The 8,358-nt window shown below is 41.3% G+C and overlaps 1 long non-coding RNA gene across 1 annotated transcript in view; it reads right to left on the reverse strand.

The window, feature by feature from the left end:
• Positions 1 to 1,370, reverse strand: part of LOC134663464 (uncharacterized) — a 31,941-nt gene extending 30,571 nt beyond the window's left edge. Inside the window, exon 1 of the long non-coding RNA XR_010098144.1 lies at positions 927 to 1,370. This is a non-coding gene — a long non-coding RNA (uncharacterized LOC134663464). The remainder of the gene's footprint in view (positions 1 to 926) is intronic.
• Positions 1,371 to 8,358: the final 6,988 nt, after the last annotated feature.

Raw genomic sequence — 8,358 nt, forward strand, 5'->3', positions numbered from 1 at the left:
TGATACTAAGTACCTCATACTTCGTAATTGTCTATCACAGGAGCTCCTAGAGAGTTTAACACAGACGCGCCTCTTAGTAACCCCGTACATTGTGTTGGGCGTTTTTCGAGCGTAAATTTTAAAGAGGGGATTTTTCCTATTAATCACGGGTAACGCAACAGTACGCACGGTTAATCCCACAAAGCGATTTATTTATAAAAGCCTAAAATAGTACAACACCGTCTATAGATACGGTTTTATAAACGAACATGATGGTTATATACCTACAGATATAGCCACCATATTGGTTTATAAAACGGTTACAGGTAGAGCACTAAGCACTTAAACCAAAGACAATGGACAAAACTCGAGAAAGATCTCCACTATGACGAGTAAAGCAAATGAATGGGGGCGATTCAACTATTCTCTTAAGATCTTTACTAGACCATACGATCTTGACCAGTAGAATATAAAAAGGCACATTTTGGCAGTATGAGACCCCGCACTCGAGTTGCATTACACAGTGTGTTATTCGATCAATCGGCTGATTAAGTTTGACCCTCAATGGACTATTCTTCAAAATCGAAAACATTATTTGCCTCTCTATCGCTTGAATTATACAAGAGCAATAGAAAGGAAAATAAATAAATTAGTCGGCAATGTCACTATACTGGTATACCAATTCTCGCCCCGTCTCCCTTAAGGGGTCCACTGATTACCAGTTCCCGGGACGACATTAGTTAAACGCAAAAGGTGACAGTTCCGAACACCTGACACTGACATGCCGATATCGTCCGGCCACTGGTAATCAGTGGGCCCCTTGAGCCTTAACGCGGTCCAATGTCTTACAATCAAGCTCTAGAACTTTATAGACGCATCGCTTCACAAATCTGTTCTGATCCAGCGTACCGTATTTAGTCTGAGTGGCAAAATGTATTTTTACTCACATGTGGGTGTTAGAACGCCGAATACATGAGCCACAAGGATACCAGCAGCAGGAGCAAGATGCAATAGGTCGCCACTAGGTTGGTACCTTCCGAGGCGTTCAGCATTTTGAGGATGTAAGGTTAGAAGTAGTCACAGACGCGAAACGACAGAGACTGAAAAGATTTTCAACTGTCTTCTGGTATTCTTTGTATAATTGTGAGACGGCAATTGCTTTTTGTCTCTACGTCATTAATTATTCGTGGTGGGGGCGTTCATACAAAAGTTCACAGTACGTTCTTATTTACGTTAAATATTTCCGATTTCTGAATTTTTTCGCTGCCAACTTCGAATGCGCATTTTAATTTTCGACTCGGCCTGGCTCCAAAAACTATTTGTGTCTATGAATGTATAAATAGTTGGTTTCTGATTTCCTTAATAAAATAGTTTAGTTATTTTTATGTCGAAACCTACTGAAAGTCTCGAGATTATGACGCCCATTAGACGTTTCCTGCTTAGTCTTGTGTTTGGGTAAATCCAGATAAAATTTTACATGTTATTTGCAAATTAGCTGAATTGACCCAAAACCTAAAAGTACTTGAAGGATGTACCTTATGTAGATACGTATAAAAGGATATAGTCACATTTTTTATCGTACCTACTGCTGTGGAATTTCTATGTGTGTATAACTGGTCAGGCATCGCCAAGTAGAACAGCCGTAACAGCCATTTGAAAACTCATTGAATTGTTAACTTTTTCTTTCCGAATTAATTCAAAAATTTACCTGTTACGGCTGTTATTTAAGGTAGAGTAGAACATACAACTTTTTTTTTTTATATTAACAGTATTGCTAACAATCGCTCTTTTCTCTAAAAAAATGCTGGAGTTCTCCAGCAGCGCCGAGTCCGGTCCTGTGCGCGTTTATGGCAAGATCTATTTGCGCATGCTCCGACAATGCAGGTACCGGCGTCTGCGCACATCCTCGGATGTCCGGGCCACGCCTAATGCGAACATAGATTTTTGTTAGCGCTTTATAAATATACCAATTTATCACGAAAATCGAAAGAGACGTTTATGGTCCATTTTACACTTTTTAGATTTGAGAATATTCTTCCGATCGCAATAGAAAAAAAACCGCACGAAGGGTTCCGTTCCGTACCATAATGCAAAAAAGGCAAAAAGACGGTCACCCATCCAAGTACTGACCCCGCCCGACGTTGCTTAACTTCGGTCAAAAATCACGTTTGTTGTATGGGAGCCCCCTTAAATCTTTATTTAATTCTGTTTTTAGTATTTGTTGTTATAGCGGCAACAGAAATACATCATCTGTGAAAATTTCAACTGTCTAGCTATCACGGTTCGCGAGATACAGCCTGGTGACAGACGGACGGACGGACGGACGGACGGACAGCAGAGTTTTAGTAATTAGGGTCCCGTTTTACCCTTTGGTTACCGTCATTCAAAGTGTATGAAACACGGTAAAGGAATTGAGATAAAAATTTTAGGACACTTGGAAAGACATACAAAAGTATCTGGGTAAACATAACATTAAATAAATCTATAATGTTTTAGTTTTATATTCCTATTTATGTCTTATAGTAATTTATTTTGTCAGTCTGTCAAGCCATATCCGTCAGTAGAAAAAAGTTTTTAGAATTTTAAATAAATCTAATAAATCACGTCGGGGTCACCAGCTGTGGGACTCCTATTTTAAGATTCAAAGGAATAATTAACCAAGTAAAATTAAAGCGTATTCAATTTATTCTGACATTACAAGAATCAATCTTTTACAATCCAAGTGACACCTAATATGAATTGTCGACTTAGCGGCCTGCTTCGCAGGCGGAGGTAAGCGACCGAAAAAGGTTCGCCACAAATCTAATTAAAAAAGTGTATGTAGATAGAGTGTAGGGTCTGTGCGGAAAGAGAAGAGTCGTGAAATGTATGGGCTCCCCTACGATTCACGACTCTTCTCTTTCCGCACAGACCCTACAACTTTAAATTTGATACAACAATAATTGAGAACGTACTTGGCATTAACTCATTATCATTCATTTAATTACAATAGGAAATTACCAATAAAAAACACCTTGATGCATTGATTATATTTCTGGCGGGTCACAGTTCAATTTCTCTGACCGAATTTCCCTTGACCAATATCTAGAAATAACCACAATTTAAATCAGTTTTGTACTCATTTCAATGAAGCAATTAAACATTGTAACGAAAATTAACAACAGTGTTTACAGTGAGACCTTTGAAAATAACTTTGTTTTTCAATTAGTCGGACAAAAAAAAATAGTTTTGGCACAAATCTTGTTATTTTTAAATGAAAATTTGTTAAATTATCGATGCACTTGTTTGTAAATGCAACAACAAAAGAAAACATTTCTTTACAGTCATTAACTCATTACACATTTGTTTATCGAAACCAGTTGGCATGTACTTATTCGATTCTATTTAAATAATTTTCCAAAAATTATGGAGTACTTAAGTAACAAACATTAAAAATAGAAATAAGTATATAAGTACCTAAATAAACATACGACCCAATCGGCAAACACCTCCTTTTGAAATTATGGAGTCGGTTCATTAATAGAAAAGCCATAAAAGCAGGGTTAAAAGGTAACCCAGGGGAACGTTATCGTGGCAGCGCGTAACTAGAAAAAGTTTAATTTACCCCGATTTTAATAGCATAACGCAATGCAAGTTAGTGTTATTTACACGTCACAATTTCATACAACACTTGCACTGCGTGTGCTATCAAAATCGTTGCAGAGTTGTCTTGGTCTAAGTCTATTTTTGTTGATAAGTGTCGGCACGGATAGGGCAGTGACATGGCCTGCTGAGACTGTCAGCTGTATGAGTGATGACACATGAGATGAGACTTGAGATGTGTCAGCTGAGTACGGGCAAGAGTGTTATTAAATCTATCCTTACACACACAATTCGAAAGGTTGATTGATACTGAAAGCTTGCTATTTTTGTAGATAAGTGTCGGCATCACAGATTTGTCGGCACTCATAGTGACGTGGAGTGCTGGGAATGTCGGCTGTGGGCGTGATGACAGATCAGCATGAGATGCCTCAGCTGGGCACAGTGGCGCCAATACAAGCAGGTTATTAAGTGACTGCAAGATTCTGTTATATGTATATTTATTTTGTCTATGTTGCTTTTCTAAAATTTGGTTTGTTGGTAAAAACTAGCCAAGTCAAATCCTCTATAATTTCAAGATTTTCTACACAGCACAGAACTTGGCACCCATATCAGCTCAATTCTTGTCGGCGAGTCAACAACCACACATTGAACATGACTCTCATTTTACATTTATGTTTTGCTGGGATAAGGTTTACGAATGCTCAGTAACGCAACTGACGACCAGAGAGCTGGCATAGTTACCTCGCTCAACGCATAAGTCTGGCAGTTCAGCGGGATAACGCAGCCAGCATCTTCGGGACCTTGCGGCAGGGGCCTTTATTATTAGATTTAGTTTAGTTTTATTTTAGAATTGTTTGTATTTAGATTAATTGTAATTTTAAGTTGTTTTTATTTATTGTTTTTGACATGTTTTTTGCTCAGTTGCTCTGTGGTTTGTCAGAAGAATGCATGTATTTAGTTGTTCGTAAGATTGAGAATAAACGCTTTATTTTATTTTTTACATATTTAACGTCGATAGTATTTTCGTATAACCGTTGCTACGTGTAATTAACTTCATCTGGAATATATCCAAAATGAATTTACATATTTCATTTCGCAGACGTCGTACAGCGTAAATTATAAACACAAAATAACGCGAAAAAAATATCTACAGCTAGATTTTGGACGGAGTGACGTCACGGACGGTAACACACACTGTCACACTCGCGGTACTTCATTAGCTTATAAATAGTATTCGTGAGATTTATCTGCTTCCGCAGTTATCGGTGTGTGCATCTCTGCTCCCTTAAGTTGTGTTAGTGTGCGCGGTCAGCGCGCGCCTGTGATAGTGGAATTAATAGCGATTGTTTACTATGTGATTTTTTATGTGTGGTGGGTAGGTGCCAATTAAGACAATTTATTCGGCTGATCGCTAAACTTTTATATTTTTTTTCCTTACGTATATACAATTGGTACTGTGGCATTCATTTGTAACTTTTAATAACACCACCGTAGTTCGGACTATTTACTTATATTTTTGATATAAATTATAGACACTTGTTTTAATATTAGCGCCATCTAGCGGCTCCCGTGGGAACTTTTTAAAAGTCTTACGATCGCAATCACAACAGTGAGAGAAATGGTTGTCTGCGCTGCGGCTTGTGGTAAACCCCTTGGAACGACAGGTGTCGCTAAATGCGGCTGCGGGATGACCTACCACAAGGCTTGTGTGGGCATGGGTCAGAATGCGCGCGTCGCGAGTACATGGGCGTGCCCAGCGTGCAAAGCGACGACCCCTCGGCGTGACAACTCCGACAATACGCCGGTGAAGCCGAGTGGGGCCGTCGAGGATGATGCGGGGCTGGAGCAACAGCATGACGTCGCTGAGCAGCTGCGCTTGCTACGCGCGGATTTCGGATCTGTGCGCGACGAAGTTGTGGGCCTGCGCCAAGAGGTGGCGCGCTTCAACGATCTCCTCGGTGGTCTCACTGGCCGACTAGATGTCCTGGAGGAGAAGGTCAGGCGCTTGGAGGAGCGGCCTGTGGACTCCGCCAGCGGCGAGCTGGATGGCAGATTGCAGCCAGGAGCAGCGGAAGAGCTGCAGCAGACGGTGGCACGCCTTCAGCTAGAGTTGAATGACCGCGACCAGGACGCGTTGCTCTCTGACCTTGACATTGGCCATGTTCCTGAGGCGAAGGGAGAAAACGTTGTCCACACGGTCACCGTCCTCGCGGCCAGGTTGGGTGTCGCCTTGGAGCAGCGCGACGTGGTGTTCGCCGAGCGAGTCGGGGCGGTGGGCCGGACCGGGGAAGGGGCCGACAGTGAGGCCGGAGGCCGGCCGCGTCGCGTCGTCGTTAGGCTGGCGCGGCGGCAGCTGCGGGACGAACTGCTGCAGGCCGCCCGCGTTCGGCGAAATTTCACCTTCTCTGTTGACAACCTGCCAGGCCCCCCGCGTCGCGTTTTCGTCAACGAGCGCCTCACACGTACGAACCGCCTCTTGTTCCACAAAGTTCGAGAGCTGTGCAGGGAACATCAGTGGAGGTTCTCGTGGACAAGGCGAGGCCGAATCTATGCCCGACAAGGCGAGGGAAAGCCAGCTTTCTCCATTCGCTCTGACGCAGACCTGCATCGGGTTTTTGGAGTCAGCACCGTTTGAGGTCTGGGCGGGCGTATGTAGCATATATTGTTTTGTCATTACACTATGGGACGGCAATTTCTGTTTGTTTATTTCACTAATTTTTAGCATTTATATAATTATAGAGTTGTTTATAATCTGCAGGCTCTGGTATCTATGCGACACTGGTTCTGTTACTGTTATACATTTTGTTAAAGTTACGTCATCTGTCTGGTGGTCTGTCTGGTCTGAGGAATATCTATATAACTATAATAGTAAATAAAACACTTAAAATAGGTTTGTACAATGCAGGTTCTCTTGGCACAAATCATGACAATTTCATAGCGGCTGCTACTCGGCAGGATGTTGATGTGTTGGCGATCAACGAATCATGGTTAAGGGCGGGTGAAGAAGGGCGGGCGCCGACACTTCCTGGATATAGTTTCCGGCATATTCCTAGACCGCAGGGCGACCGGTCGCGCGGTGGAGGCGTAGGCTTTTATATTAAGCGTAATCTCAAAGCTCGGACCTGGCCTCATCCCGTTGACCCGTTGCATAAGCTGGTGGAGCAGATGTGGATCACTTTTACTCTCAACGGAAAGAAGTTGGTAATCGGAACGGCATACCGACCACCTTGGATGGATCTGCAATTATTTTTTGATGCCTTAACTGACTCAGTTAGTGCAATCCGTGGCTACGATAATCTAATTATACTTGGTGACTTCAATGTTAACTTATTGAATGGCACCGACACAAAAACCACTCAGTTCAATAACTTCATAACAAGTACTGGATTAACTCAATTGGTGTCACAGCCTACGCATTTCACTGACACCAGCCAGACGCTGATCGACGTTGTCTGCTCTGACTTGCGGGCTGCTAGCACTCACATGGATCATGTGGGTTCACTGTATGGTCATTGTCTTGTTGTCTGTAATTTTAATATTAAGCGCGAGAAACTAAAACCTTACCACATTACCTATAGGCCTTTTAAAAATATCTGCGACAAAGATTTAGATGTGGACTTGCGGTGCGTGAGATGGGACTTAATATCAAACCTTGAAAATGTAAATGACATGATTAATGCTTTTAATCAACAAGTACTTAGTCTATTTAATGTACATGCCCCTGTAAAGACGTCCCTAGTTACAACACAATCCTACCCCTGGATTACTGACACCATCAAACATATGATGAGGCTGCGTGACAGTGCTGCGGCAGACTTCCACAAAAACCAGAGTGATGTTAAAAAGAAATACTACAAAGATCTTAAATCTGTTGTAAATAAAGCTTTATATTTTGAAAAAGTTGCATATTTCAAACAAAATATAAATAATAAAATAAAAGAACCTAAAGCTTTATGGAAAAACTTAAAATCAACAGTCTTGCCTAAAAAGGATAAAGAATTACCTACTTTTTTCAATAACCCCGATATCTTAAATATACATTTTCTAGAGCTGCCGGGAACTACAGGTGTCACTATATCACAGCTAACTTATTTTGAGTTCCATAAGCACAATGACTCTGTTTTCCACTTAGATACTATTAATTCTAGCCAGATTATCAAAATAATTAAATGTCTAAAATCTAACGCCGAGGGTTTTGATGGGATAAATTTGAATATGCTTATCTTAACTTTCCCATACACAATTGAGATCATTACAAGCCTAATTAATACCTCTATTGTTACATCCACCTTTCCAGATATCTGGAAGTTAGCATTAGTAAACCCCTTGCCTAAAGTATCAAACCCAACCATGCCTAAAGACCTTAGGCCCATAAGCATACTACCCTGCCTATCTAAAATATTGGAAAAAGTTGTCTGCTCACAGTTAACCACCTACCTAGAAAAAAACAATATTTTGCCAGATGTCCAATCAGGTTTCCGCAAAGGACGTAGTACAATGACTGCTCTATTGGATGTCACTGATAACATTTTGGATGCTCAAGACAAGGGAATGTGCACACTTTTAGTACTCCTCGATTTTTCGAGGGCATTCGATTGTTTGAATATTAACCTGCTATTATCGAAGTTGAGCTACTATGGTTTTGACCATAAAACTGTAATGTGGTTTGCCAGCTATCTGTCTAACCGATCGCAAATTGTAAAAGTGCATCTCAGTGATGGTTCTTCACTTTTTTCTGAGAAAGCCGAGCTAACTAGAGGAGTTCCGCAAGGATCCGTGATTGGCCCGCTCCTGTTT

Source organism: Cydia fagiglandana, chromosome 4 (assembly GCF_963556715.1).
Source record: "Cydia fagiglandana chromosome 4, ilCydFagi1.1, whole genome shotgun sequence".
NCBI classification, from domain to species: domain Eukaryota; kingdom Metazoa; phylum Arthropoda; class Insecta; order Lepidoptera; family Tortricidae; genus Cydia; species Cydia fagiglandana.